The sequence below is a fragment of the Zootoca vivipara genome, chromosome 1 (assembly GCF_965207765.1).
Source record: "Zootoca vivipara chromosome 1, rZooViv2.hap1.1, whole genome shotgun sequence".
In the NCBI taxonomy this organism is placed as follows: Eukaryota; Metazoa; Chordata; class Lepidosauria; order Squamata; family Lacertidae; genus Zootoca; species Zootoca vivipara.
The window spans coordinates 89,667,751-89,683,190 of record NC_142582.1 but is presented as its reverse complement, the minus strand read 5'-3'; positions in this window follow the sequence as shown (position 1 = coordinate 89,683,190).

The following is a 15,440-nucleotide window of genomic DNA, read 5'->3' as shown; positions in this document are numbered from 1 at the left end:
CAGTGGCAGGGAGGTTTGGCAGGGCTGGCTGGAGCCTCCCGAAACCAAAGAGCACATTCTCCTCCTTTTCTTCCCATATAAGCCACTCACTGCCTACTTACGCACTCTCTGTCTGCCTGTCATGTAAATTCCTGTTTAGCAGCAGGGAAACCACCAGCTGCACCAGCACCCGTGTGGTCTACAACCACATATTCCCATTGAAAAGAAGGCTTGAGGTTCCTTTCTGTATGATTGGCAATGCCTAGCCAATCAGGGCGCACTCCTCCATGGTCTCCCGAGACAGATGCCAACAACAGCCAATCAGGATAATTAGCACAGGAGCAGATGATTCCAGAGATGCTCAATTAATTGTGTTGCTTAACATGCAGGATTACGGTAAGCACTATTTTTAGTATTGTTCGGTTTTGAAAATGGAGTTTGTATTGTGTTTCCGGTTACTTTTTATTAGGATTCGTAAACCGGCTAGGAATTTCTGTTGAAATATGAAGCTGTATATAAATTTACTAACTTAAATAAAAGGCAGCATCCATCAAACTCTCCAGGCAGAAGGTTTGACTCAGTGTTTATTGATTGATTGCATTTACACCCCTGCTCCACCTTGACAAGTATTCCCCCAGCAGGCTTAGTGGCTGAGTGACATGGGCGTACCCAGGGGGCAGGGGGGCAGCTGCCCCCCAGAAGCTAAAAGGGGGGGAGACAGCTTGCAGTGCGCGCTTTTGTCCTTCTCGGTCGGGTACACGATCTTGCCGCAGCGGGCACAGCGTAAGACCCCAGCGGAAGGCAGACAGACCCCAGCAGACAGACCCCAGCAGAAGGCAGCAGTGGGAGTTGCCCCCGGCTGCCTGGAAAAGGCTGGAAAGCTGTGTCTGTGGCAAAGCTTGTAATGCTGCAGAAGCGAGCGGGGGGAGGGAGAGGAAGAGGGTGTGAGGGAAAGAGAGAGAGCGCGCACACACACCAGCCTACCATCAGCGCACTCTGCTTTTTTCCAGGGTAAAAAGAGCAGAGGCCGGCAGGGAGGAGTTGCGGAGAACCGCGTGACCGCTCCCTCCCCTCCGGGGGGCGTGGACGGTGACCACGCCTCCTGGGAGGATCCCGGGCATGTCATTGCCAGCCAGCCAATCGGGTGGCTGAGGGTGGGGCCGTGGCTTGCCTGCCCCCCCCTAGTTTTGATCCTGGGTACGCCCATGCAGAGTGAGTACTGCGGTTACCTTCTCTGCCACGTAATAAATTTGTATGTCACACTTCTGTAGCAGAAGAACTATTCACTGTAGCTTCTAAGGCATTTCCCCCATTGGCTTTGTGATGATAGTTTCCAGAAGCTTGTGGTCAGACTGAATATTCGCAAGCATGCCACATTCATGCTGATGGAATGTGGTCAGAGTGAGTACAATGACCAACAGCTCCTTTTCAATCTGAGTGTAAGTTCCCAATGCACAAGCTCTGGATTGTCTTCTCTGGAACACACAGGAGCACAAGCTCTTTTTGGGTGTGCCCACTTGCCCTTCTTGTAGCTCTGCTAGAGCACCTGAACAATGGCTTGTTTCAGCCCATGGGTAGGCAACCTAAGGCCCAGGGGCCGGATGCGGCCCAATAACCGGCCCGCGGATGGTCTGGGAATCAGCGTGTTTTTACATGAGTAGAATGTGTCCTTTTATTTAAAATGCATCTCTGGGTTATTTGTGGGGCATAGGAATCCGTTCATTATTATTTTTCCAAACTATAGTCCGGCCCCCCACAAGGTCTGAGGGACAGTGGACCGGCCCCCTGCTGAAAAAGTTTGCTGACCCCTGTTTCAGCCTATCTAGAGACCCCTGAAGCTCTGGTCCCTAATAACAGAGGACATAATTCCAGAGTCCTGCCTTATTTCTCAGCTCGTATACCCTGATACACATTTTAAACCAGTGCTTTTCTTCTAGGAAAAAAGGGGCCGGTACTGTGTACCCTTGGGTACCCCCAGAAATAATGCACTGCTTGTAGCCCTTTCTCCTGCTCGATGCAGGAAATCTTTCAGAAGTTTCCTCTTCACTGCATGCATTAGAACCACATGAACTTGCCTAATGCGATCCAGGGTGGAGCATTTTATTTTAAAACATTTATAAACCACATTATTATACTCAATGTGGTGTACAGAATTATAAAAAAAACAATACATTAAAACAATAAAAAACAACAATATACAACCCATCATCATATATAATACACAGTGTTCTCATAGGAAATGTCTGGAGAAATAACTAAATTTTCAGTGGGCACCAGAAACATATTACTGTCAGTATACATTGCTAGGCAGTTAGAGGTGGATCATCATATGGATGTCTATCCCAAGTCTTTGGCACATCAGCAGCTAGGCCAGGTGGCCCAGCACATTAGCCTAGTTGCAAGTGCAGGACTCTTTCTGAGTGATAAAGAAAAGTGTGAGCTATGCTTCATTGAGCCAGGCTTTACGGTGAGCTTTTACTGTATTCCACCCTTCAATTTATTTCTGGTACTTTAACAAGTAAGTAATGTACTGATGGTGCCTGCTTTTTGCACCCTATATTGCTACAGTGTTTTCTGGTACCGTATCTGCCTCAGTTCCACTGTCTAGCTTGAAGTTGCAGATTTCCAAGGATCTTAGACAAATGGGTGTCATTTTCCTTGGTCCCTTTTGTTCTTTGTGTTCTTTGCGGCTGTTTAAACCCAGTGCTTGCTTCCTTCCTTCCTTCCTTCCTTCCTTCCTTCCTTCCTTCCTTCCTTCCTTCCTTCCTTCCTATCCTCACATCTGGAGCTCTAGGATTCACTGTCCCACTGAATTCAATCAAGCCCCTCATCATGAAGTCCTCTGCCACACCAGGTTCAAAATCTTCTCTACCAGAGGAGGAATGACCGCTGGGAAGAGCACAGAGAGAAGAAACACTATGGTGCATCTGTAGCAGCAAAGCCAGTCGCCTTCATTTGCCCCAGGTGCAACAAAACATGTCTCTCCCATATCGGCCTCTACAGCCACAGCAGGCGCTGTAACTCTCCAATGGTTTGACTTCACCCCCAAGGGCACACTTCTCCATTGTCTCCTGAGACAGATGGATGCCAACAACAAAATCCTCTTTCTCTTTCAGCTCAGACACAAATACAGTGATGCCTCGCAAGAAGAATTTAATTTGTTCCGCGAGTCAATTCGTTTTGCGAAAAATTCGTTTTGCGAATCGCGGTTTCCCATAGGAATGCATTGTAATTTCTTTTTTTTTGCCCATAGGAACGCATTAATTAAATTTCAATGCATTCCTATGGGAAACCGCGATTTGCAAGATAATTTTTTCGCAAAACAAATTCATCTTGCGAGTCACCATCAGATTGCAAGACGCATTCATCTTGTGAAAAATTCGTCTTGCAGGGCATTCGTCTTGCGAGGTACCACTGTATATCTTTTCCAGCTTGAATCATCAGATATGTTTCCAAACTTATTGCTTTAATTATTATTTTTTATAGAACAACAACTGGGCTCTTTCTTGGTTGAAAAGCAACTTTAAAAACATGTACTGTAGGGCTTCTGCTAGAGTTTTGCTTGGAGACTGGACATTTTGCACATTGTTATACATTTCTTATGCCCTGTCTCCCATTTAATGAAGCATGACAGCAATTTAAATTGATCAGACTGACAAATGGTTCTTGTGACAGTCAGGTAAAATCAGAAGCTTCTGTTCCCAACCGCTCCAGTTTTTGCCAAAGTTCCCATTATGCTGATGGCTTAAATAGCTCCATATGTTACTGCAGCCAATGGGACAACCTTCCCCAACCTGGTGCCCTCCCAAATCTTTGGACTACAACTCCTAATAGACCCCCCCCCATTTTTAATACCATATAAGACAGGTGTGGATGAGCATATGGCTCCCCAGATGTTGCTGAACTACAACTCCCGTCAGCCCCAGCAAGCATGACCACTGACAAGGGATGATGGGAGTTGTAGCTCAGCAACATCTGGAGGCCAAAAAGTTCCCCACACTCGATTTAAGATTTGTTCAGCTTGAGCAAGCATACATGCTTGCTTCAGTGCTCAAAATCTGTCCCCAGAGTCAGGCATCAATAAAATGCATTAAGGGCTATAAATAATGGGATAGCCTTTTTTCCAGCAATAATACTAGCTCAATATGGCTGATTAGCTGGGTGAAAATAAATACAAACACAGAGAGATTGAACAGGAAGCGTTTACTCAGTATTTTGAAAGATAAACACTCATATCACAGAAAACCATATTGCTTTGGACCGCTAGGATCTTCCCAGTCTATCAGCTCAGAAAGCAGAGGGCCACTGCAGCAGTAAACTGAAGTGAGATGGGGGAATCTTGAGACAGTTCCTAGCATCTAAGTTTGGGATATTATTACTTTAACAGGTGCTGATATTTTTACCTCCATCTCTCCGCTCTGTTGATTCTAATTTATCCTTGCTCTTTCTCTGCCTTCTTCCTCAGATAGCCTGTAGCAGGAGATGGATGAGGTAGCATTTTGGCCCTTTTGCTGAACACATCACTTACTACTTTCTGTCTGGATTCCGGCGGCAGCGCCTTGAGCAACCCATCTTGCCTAGCTAGAACTTGGGCAGGAAGTTCAAAATAGTTTATACTCAAAGTGTTGCACAATATCCCTTAGGACAGTGGAGTTGTTGCAAGATGGTTGAGGACATGTTTTCTTGCAGCTGGGGCAGATGAGGGCGTCTGGTTGTGCTGCTGCAGATGCACCATGGCGTTTCTTCTCTCTGAGCTCCTTCCAGTGGTTATTCCTCCTCTGGTCACTGCTATGGATGCATGATGTTATGAATTCAGTGGTCTGTGTTTGACTGAGCTTGAGTCTGGACTAAGGATTCTGAGCCCCTGTGTTCTGATTCGATACATGATATCCAATCACAGAACATTTCAGGATTTGGGCCTCTGCCATTGGCCCTTAAACTCTGAGTCATGATTTGCAGCTTGGGAGTTTAGACAGCCAATCATGTTGGGAGTGGGAGTGGCCCAGGCCATGCACATGAAAGCTCATACCAATAACAAACTTAGTTGGTCTCTAAGCTGCTACTGGAAAGAATTTTTTTATTTTGTTTGTAACACAGAGTTGGTCTGCCAAAGAGCCTGGTGTCTGAAACCAACTCCCCGTACAGCACATCTTTGGGGAGCCTGACCAAGTCAACGTAGATGTCACTGAGACAGGAATGCAAACCTGCTGGGAATGTGGACTTAACCCTATAAGAATGCCTCGGGAGGGAGTGTTGAATTTTTCAACTTTCAATTCCAATAATATGGGCTGCTAAAAAGTTGTAACATGACTTGGGAATTCAAAACATTTTCTGGTTATATTAATACAATCGAGTTTTACTTGGTAATTTAAAATGTGTTTAAAATTGCATAGAAATCATTAAAAATTAAAATGATTTCTAAGTACTTGCAGTTATGTTGCATAGTAATACTACTATTATTCATTATTTTTTATTTTTTATCATTAGCTGATATTTTTAAAAGTAAAAGTAAAATTATTTGGCTTTCCAAAAGCAGTTTACGTGCTTCTTCATCAAACATAGACTTACCAAGCTTCCAATCATAATAATAATAGCAGATTTGAATTCCTCGCACCCAAAAACGTATTTTAAAGACCCCTCACTGAAGGAATTTGCAAAAATTAAGTTTCACCCCCTAAAAGAACACACCCTAATTCCCAGGGCATTGTGGGAGAACATTTCATTAATTTTCAGACTAAGTCTTTCTCCAGTACATTTTAATCTTCTTGCAGTTTCTCATAAAATTATGAAATCTGCACTTGACTGATAACCATACCAACATTGATATTTTTTTAGTGGTGTGACTGGAGATAAATACTACTGAAAGAGCATGTTACACAAGTTTTCTTTGCAGCTGGTTTTGATTGAACACTTTGATCCTAAAACCTGTGAATTTCCAAATACTGTATTTAGATATTTTCACTTACAGTCTGTGGATTTAATATTTTACATTTTTTTTATCACCACACTCTTGCATTTTGTAGGCAAATCTAATCTCTGTTCAAAAGGTTGCAGTTCCCCTGTGATATTTTGGGGTTTTTTGCACAGTGGCTATGAAAATCCTTGCTCATAAATATCAGCCTGACCCTATGTACATTTACTCAGAAACAAGTTCCATGCTGGTTAGTGGGGGTTCCTTCAAGGTACATGGGTATAGAATTGCAGCTTAGAAGTGAATGACTCTTAGCTACGTTTGTTACTTAAGCCATAATCCTGATCCCAGAGAATAATAATAATAATAATAATAATAATAATAATAATAATAATATTAAATTATTTATACCCCACCCATCTGGCTGGGTTTCCCCAGCCACTCTGGGCAGCTTCCAACAGAAAAATGAAATAAAATAATCTATTAAACATTAAAAGCCTCCCTAAACAGGGCTGCCTTCAGATGTCTTCTAAAAATCTGGTAGCAGTTTTTCTCTTTGACATCTGATGGGAGGGCGTTCCACAGGGCGGGCGCCACCACCGAGAAGGCCCTCTGCCTGGTTCCCCACAACTTGGCTTCTCACAATGAGGGAACCGCCAGAAGGCCCTCGGTACTGGACCTCAGTGTCCGGGCAGAACAATGGGAGTGGAGACGCTCCTTCAGGTATACTGGACCGAGGCCATTTAGGGCTTTAAAGGTCAGCACCGACACCTTGAATTGTGCTCGGAAACGTACTGGGAGCCAATGTAGATCTTTCAAGACCGGTGTTATGTGGTCTCGGTGGCCGCTCCCAGTCACCAGTCTAGGTGCCGCATTCTGGATTAGTTGTAGTTTCCGGGTCACCTTCAAAGGTAGCCCCACGTAGAGCGCATTGCAGTAGTCCAAGCGAGAGATAACTAGAGCATGCACCACTCTGGCGAGACAGTCTGCAAGCAGGTAGGGTCTCAGCCTGCGTACCAGATGGAGCTGATAAACAGCTGCCCTGGACACAGAATTGACCTGCACCTCCATGGACAGCTGTGAGTCCAAAATGACTCCCAGGCTGCGCACCTGGTCCTTCAGGGGCACAGTTACCCCATTCAGGACCAGGGAGTCCTCCACACCTGCCCGCCTCCTGTCCCCCACAAACAGTACTTCTGTATTGTCAGGATTCAACCTCAATCTGTTAGCCGCCATCCATCCTCCAACCGCCCATAGGGATGGGCAAAGCTCTCAATTTCATTTTTTCATTTTTCAACCCTTAAGCTAATTTCTTCACATATTCCTATCAGTTTGCAGTTTAAAAAAAGGAATGTTCATGAAAATTCAGAAGCATTTCAGTGTAAATTTCTCCCAATACACACATTTGTTCAAATAAATTTTCCTTACTTTAATGCATGATCGTATGTTATTTTCACCCACACATGCATTTTTATGTACGCTTCACCCTTGTATGTGCATTTCTGTATACTTTACATAGCTGGAAAGCTGCACTGCAAAATTCAGAGGAATGTAAATCTCAAAGGATGACTGTTTCGGGTCTCACAATGTTTCTGTAAGTGCAAATTAGGTAGGTTCACCTTTAAACAACAACTGAATCTATTTCTCCCCCTTCCTGGGGGTAAAATTCTATGGTCACATTGGGATTTTCTTCCAAATAAGCATGCGTATGACTGTGTTTTCAGAGCAGTGGTATAGTCCATCTTAATGCCCCCCCCAACCCTCCCTCAAAGCTAATCAATTTCCATTTCTCCCACCGTGAACTTCCACAAACTATAAAATATCCTATTTCGTTGGCTTCTTATCTTCACTAAATCTTACCAGGAACCTGCCCCTTTTGAGAAATACGAACCTCAGCTGTAGTCTAATGGGAAAACGATCCTAAGCCCTCTCATTCAGCTAAAAGCAAATGTTTGTGCAGGACCCATTGCTGCTGCTTCGCTCTTTCTCTAGCTGGGCTCCTGCTTTTGGGACACATTGCTGCGGAGAAAGGCGCCTGCAGTGGCAGTGGTCCAGCAAAAATAAGCGTGAAGCAAAAGAAACACATGGTTTTCTTTCAATGCTGCTTACTGTTCATGCTTCGCCAGCCCAGCCTCTGTCAGATCTGGTGCTTTATCATGCACTGCATTTTCACTGCAGCTGGAGGAAGGCGGAGGGGGGTGCGAGAGAGAAAAAGAATAAATCCAGCCCTATAATTTTGCTTGAAAAGAAATAAAAGCTGGAGCCAAGACTTCACCTGCTTCGCTCCTCTCTCCTGCACTCCGAGCACAATGGAAAGGTCACTGAGAGGAGGGTCCCTTTGCAACTGCAAGCATTCGCTGCCGCTTAAGTTGCTGCTTTGTTCTGTTGAAGTTAAATTGCGCAGGTCACCTTGGCAGACCTGTGGGGCCTTCTGCTCATCACTTCTCTCCCCGGTGAGAAATGCAAAATTGGTCCCTACTCCCTGCTGCCTTACCTTTAACCAGCTGAGGATCCCTGGAAGGGCCTTTAGCTGGGAATGCCTTTAGCTTTTCCAGTTGCCATCCTAACCATGTCTACTTAGAAGTCATTCGCTTCTGATGCAATCAGGCTTACTCCCATGTCAGTGGGGTTGCAACCTGTAGATCATTTTGGCGAGAGTCTTTGAACTATGCCCCTTATATATGTTATGATATTGGTTTGTCATGCTGCTTGAACTTTGCATAAAAATCTTCAGGTGCAATTTTTTTTTTTAAAAAAAACAAATCTAGATGCCTAAAAAGAAAAAGAAAGAAATGGTACTAATTAAATAAGGTAAAAGTAAAGGACCCCCCGGACAGTTAAGTCCAATCAAAGGCTACTATGGGGTTGTGGCGATCATCTCCACAGACAGCTTTCTGGGTCGTGTGGCCAGTATGACTAAACTGCTTCTGGCGCAATGGAATACCATGACGGAAACCAGAGTGCCTGAGAAGGCAGTTTACCTTCCCGCTGCAGCACTACCTATTTATCTACTTGCACTGGCGTGCTTTCGAACTGCTAGGTTGGCAGGAGCTGGACAAGAGCAGCCTTCTGATTGGCAAGCCCAAGAAGAGGCTCAGTGGTTTAAACCACAGCGCTACCTGCATCCCATACTAATTAAATGTTGAGCTCCACTCATCGATGTTTCACTGGCATACAAATACATGCCATCTGCTCCCTTCCTCCACATGCTACTTTTCCTGTTTTACCTAGGAAATTAATTGTAATTAGAAGCAAAACCGTTAATGTAGGGATGTGGAAAGCTGCCTTATACGGAATCGGACTATTGGTCCACCTAGTTCAGTACTATCCACAGTGACTGCCAGCCTCTCTTCAGGGCTTCAGACAGGGGTCTCTCCAGCCTGTCTAGGAGATGCCAGAGTTTGAACCCAGGACCTTCTGGATGGAAAGCAGATGCCCTTCCAATGAGCTAGGGATCCTTGCTAGCAGAAGGAGATGGTAACGGAGACAATGTTTAACTATGTCAGTCACAAAGTTAGTATATATATAAGATTTTTCTGAAAGCTCTCATGCTAGAAATGTCTTGGGGAAGGACAAGAGTTTAGGTGTGGACACCTGTTTAAATATTAGCAGAAATTGCACAAAACAGGCTAGCCTGATACACCCTTACATTGGCATGTGCATGTTTTTATATGAAAGCATTCTTTTATTTTACGAGAAACAAGTAATTTAATCATGTTACTTAGCAAATTACTTAGAATGTGGGATAAGAACAAGAACGCAGTGCTAGTGTTTTGTTTTGAACGTGGATTTTGCATACTTATATTGATCCCTTTTGGTTAGGATTTGCAAATGGCCTGGAGATTTCTTTTGAAATATGAAGCAGTGTATAAATTATGCAAACAAATGTCGTGAGTCTGACCTGCATACAGAGACAGCGCCCCAAAGCAAAACAGTACCTTTCACTGTGGTATAAATAATAATGAAATAACTGACCATTTGCTAACCTTCAGTGATAAGGCCAAACTGCCACCTCGCATTGCCTAATGGTAGGGCCGGTCCCAGCTCCAGTCATATAGTGTGCCCTGCGTGGTGCTAATCTTATGTTGGCAGTCCAACACAGGCAGCAAAAACAGGAGGGTGTTGAGAGGCTCCCTTCATGGCTGCTGGCAGGCTGTATTTGGCTTGGTGGTGGTGAGTCATCAGCTATGCAGCTCCCTTTTATGCCAACTTTTTTGTGGTCTGGGGAATATCTAAAGCCTGAAACCAGGAGTTCAAAAGAATTAAAAACAACAGAGAGAGACTCTGAAAACCTTAATGTGGTCTTGTGATGGAAGAAGATTTTCCCCTTTTGCAGGCAACTTGTAAAAATTCTCTCTCATAAAGTCCAAAGAGTGCTATTAGGGAGCCTTATCTGACAAAATTGTCATTTTGCAGGGACTGGTTTTTTAAAAGGTACCCTTTACATCCTAGCATGAGAGAGACTTGTCAGTCAAATAAAACTCCAGGTGGCAGTCATCAAGCAAATTAACAACACAGACGGGATCTTTTTAGGGCTAAGATCTATAATAGGATATTGCAGGGATATTAAAGGGGCTGATTTACTAGTGTGGTTCTAATCCCAGAGAGGTCTTGCATCATTGCAACACTCAAGGCATGTGGAAAATTCTTTGGCCTAGTCATAAATTCAAGCAAAGCAATGAATTATTCAGCACTGCTAAAGATCGCCTTGTTATTCTAGAAAGCATTCCAGCACACACACAAAAAACTCTTCAAGGGTAAAGAACCATGAAATAAATATCACAACTGAGATGAATAATGTGTGGCTTGAAGTATAAACTGATGTCCACCGAAACATGTAGCATTTTCTGCTACAACAGGATTCTTGCCAGAGTTGGTACGTGTTGGAACAGGAAATGTTGCAAGTAAACAGCTCCTGGAGGCAAATGAACATGGCATCTCTGACATGCACATTATGCTGTAAGCATCCACCTCATGCAAACATATTGCTCTCCTCTCCTCTCCTCTTGAAGCTGAGACACACAGATCTGTTTCTACAGAGTAAATCCACACATTTCTGTGGGTGTGGAGCTGGTTCCCTGGTAGTTTGTTTGAGAAGGTTCTCAGGTTTTTGATGCTAAGGCTCTAGGCCAGGCATCCCCAAACTACGGCCCTCCAGATGTTTTGGCCTACAACTCCCATGATCTCTAGCTAACAGGACCAGTGGTCAGGGATGATGGGAATTGTAGTCCAAAACATCTGGAGGAGCTGTAGTTTGGGGATGCCTGCTCTAGGCTTAGGAGACTGAGAGGAGACATGGTAGCTCTTCCCATGGAAGAGCGTAGGACTTCAACCAATTGCCGCAATTTGCAAGAAAGGAGATTCCGACTAAACATCTGGATGAACTTTTGACAGTGGGATGGATTCCCTTGAGAGGTGGTGGACTCTCCTTCCTTGGAGGCTTTTAAGCAGAGGTTGGATCTGTCATGGATGTTTTAGCTGAGATTCCTGCATTGCAGGGGGTTGGACTAGTTGACTCTCAGCGATATCTTCCAATTCTACAATTCTATGATTCCAGCCTAGGGCAGTGAGTGGGGAATAGTACAAGCAAGTGGGTCCTGCAACAAAATGTATCATGCCACTTTAAACAGTCTTGGCTTCCCCGCAAGAATCCTGGGAACTGTGACTTGTTAAGGGTGTTGAGAGTTACCATTTCCAGAGTGATTTACATCCAGTCCCTCTTCCCAGGGATCTTCCCAGGGAATTTCTAGACTGAGACTGCCCATAACCCCTGGGTAGTTTACAAACATAAAAATGCATAGGATTGCGCTGCGAAGGGAATGAGTAAAATAAATTGCCCACTTAATATTTTAATGCTTGAATGAATTAGATTTTATGACACTGTGTGTTGAGAAAAGGCTGTGTTCTACTATAAATAGAAAACTGTTCCCCAACAACAAGCACCCTGTGGAATCTTTGGCAATATTTCTTATCTGCTCAATATGTCAGCTGAAAGATGGATTAATGAATGTGATTTGGGATCTCTCTCAGGGTGCACTTACCCAAGCGGAAGTCCTACTGATTGCAGTTGAGACTTCATGCTGGGTAGTAGACCTGCGCAGGGTAGCGCTGTTGGTATTGCCAGTTTCTAAAAAGGGAGGTGCTGTACTGCTGCTCAAGATGCACTTCAAGACTAGCAGCTGGCAAGGGTGGGCCAGTGGAGGTTGCCTGGTGGCCAGGAAAGGCACTCTGCACATGCTCATCTCACTCTTCCTTTTTTTAGAAGTATGTGTATCTTCACAAATGCACCTTGCCCTGAACCCTGTCTCCAAATCTAGGCTGCCAAATACCCCTGAGAACTGGGAAGGCAGAGTGGATGTGCTTGTCCCCAGAATCTGGTAAACCTCCGCCCCCTATGGACCACATATATGTGATCCACTCCCCCTCCATCAGCCCCAACTCAAGTTTGTTCCTTGTGATGTTTATTACCTCTGGTAATTGTGAGTCATAAACCCGCTCGCTGTAATACCAGAATGCGTTTCCATAGTAACAGCTAGTGTTTTCAGCCAAATGCTCCCCACAAGGCAATCTAGCTCAACAAGCCAGAATATCACAGTTAACATCACTAATGCTGCTCTTTCAGTGTGCAAAGTGCTTTACAACTATCGCTTTCCAGTCTTGCTTGCACTGCTAGGTCACTGGTGCAAGGTGGCTCATGGGGCTCAGGGGGGAAAGTTACTGCTACTTATCATGGATTTATTACTTCTACTACTACTACTACTACTACTAATTATATACTACCCTATACCCACAGGTATACCTTTATACTCTTTATTGAAATCTCCCTCAAAACAACTTTCAGATGAAGGCCATCCCCTAACTATTTATTTTATTTTTATTTTGCACGGGAAACTGAGGCGGAGTGTGATTCACCTGGGGCTGCTTTCATTGCAAAAAACAAAAACAAAACCTCATTGTAGAAGACACATTTTGAGGGGGGAGAAGGTGGGGGAACACAACCTTTTGTGTGGCATTTATTGGGCATTTATTGGGCCAGATTCAACTAAATAGTTCCGCTAACAGAACCTAGTGCAGAGATTCCTGCTAGCGCAACAGGGATTTCTCCACCCCTTGCACCCTGAGCCCTTTCAAATCAGCTCTGGGGTTTTCTTTTCAAGCCCCCCCCCCAGTTTTATTCTTTTGGATTTTGGATTCCTCCCATTGTTTTAAAACATATTTCTACCTACCCCATCAAAAGATCCCGTCTCACCCCCAAGATGGATTCCAACTATAACATCAAATGAAGCATACAGCAGGGAAATAAAAACAGCTGCAATGTATTAAGGGTGATTCCAGGCAGGGGCTTAATATTGCAAATGGCTCATTCACATATCACAAATGGGTTGTTGGCAGCAGGTTTTGTTAAGCGTATTGGATTTCCCCTGCAAAAGGTAAACCCAGATTAAATAGGAGGGTGGGGTGGAATATGGGTTGGCATTTTGATGCTAACCATGTTGTGTGTAGATCAGTTCTGGGTCCACAAACAGACTAGAGGGATGAGGGATGCATAGCTGTCAAGTTCTCCCTTTTTTAAAGGGAAATTCCCTTATGCTGAATAGGCTTCCTCGCGAGAAAAGGGAAAACTTGACAGCTATGGAGGGATGGCTTGACAGAACTTTATTCTCCTGGGCTCTAAGGCAAGCTTGCACAATGGCCTCCTGGCCAGGGGTTCTCAAAATGTGCTCTGCAGAGCACCAGTGGTTCACGAGCTTCGTTCAGGAGGTCCACAGCATATACATACCAGTAATAATTAGATGGTTGTGACTAAGGCAGATGCTTGCATTGTCTTCTACATAGGTTGGGCAAAATGAACTTGAAATCAGCATCTGCGTGGGCACAATCCAGCCAAAGATAAGTATGTTTAACTCCCAATGATTTATATTTCTATAGGAGAGTAAATCATGCCCTGAGCTCTGTTCTGTTGAAGCGAGTGAGACTTCCGGTAGCTTAGCATGAGTCAGATTGAGCCCTGGGTTTGTCAGTGTTCCTGGTGCATTACCAGACACAATGAAGTCAATGGAAGCTTCAGGCAGCACAGCGCACTGTACATAGCAGAACAAAGTACAAAATGTACTGCACACGGCAGCAACTGGGTGGGCAAAAGCCCTCTGAATTCAGAGCTGCTGATTAAACAAGCAAAACAGCTTAGAAAGAACAGTAGAGCGCCCAGCGCCTCTGTCAGCAATTCCACTTGGGCAAGCGCCCAGGATATTTGTGAATGGATGCCAGGTATCACCAGAGGAATGTTACTGTATCCGTGGCATCCGTGTGATGGATGAGCGTTCATGTGATGGATGTGGGTTTGTTTGCTTTTCAAGTTAAGAGGCCACAACTCAATCTCTTTGCACCATTTGTGAAAATAAAAACGGAAACTTAATTTTGTAGGCAAAATCGTGTTCTGAAAAATAATAATAACAACAACAATAACAACAACAACAATTTATTTATACCCCGCCACTCTATGGTCTGGTCTATGGTTTCGGCAGCCACTCCCAGTCACCAGTCTAGCTGCCGCATTCTGGATCAATGGTAGTTTTCGGGTCACCTTGAAAGCTAGCCCCACATATAGCGCATTGCAAGAGGTGTGATTGCACTTGCTCCTGCCTTTTGGCCCTCTGCAGTTAATTAATTTCAGCAAAGGTTAGGAGCTGATGGACTTGACCCATTTTGAGATCTTCCTGAGTGCCTAGAGGGCTTTTCAGAACTGATTTGCTAACTATGTTTGGCTGTCTTCAAATACATTCTGGCTCCTGCACATTCACAAATGTGTTCTGCCGTTGCTGCACCAGTTGGACTAGCTTCCTGTTTGTTTCCAAGCTCAGATTTAAAGTGTTGGTTTTAGCCTTTAAGGCCCTAAATCAGGGGTTGGGAACCTTCTGTGTACAGAGTCTCACTTGAACACAGGCGAGACAGGACAGCATCCTCTGCTGCTGCACTTGAGGGCAGCAGGATAGCATAGGGCAGGCATCCCCAAACTGCGGCCCTCCAGGTGTTTTGGCCTACAACTCCCATGAACCCTAGCTAACAGGACCAGTGGTCGGGGAAGATGGGAATTGTAGTCCAAAACATCTGGAGGGCCAAAGTTTGGGGGTGCCTGGCATAGGGGGTACAGGGCAGCCGCCCTGGGGAGGAGGCATTTAGCTCAACTGACTTTTAAAGGTGAACCTACATAATCCACACTTCTTGAAACATTACATGAACTGAAATGCAGTAAGCCTTCAAAATTTGTGCTCCTCTGAATTTTGCAATGCAGTTCTCTGGTCAAGCAAGTGTACAAAATGCATATACTGGCTGCATAAAAAGCATTAAATTGGAGAGAATGGATTGCAAAAATTAGACAAGACTGCAAAGAAAATTGTGCATACAGTATTTGAAGCAAGTCACACTAAAATGTTGCAAACTTTCGGCTGGAAAAAAGTTACTTCAGGAAAAAGATACTTCAGGAACTTAAGGCTGGAAAAATAAGAAAATGAAATTGCTGGATTCACACATCCCAATGCATGTGACACAG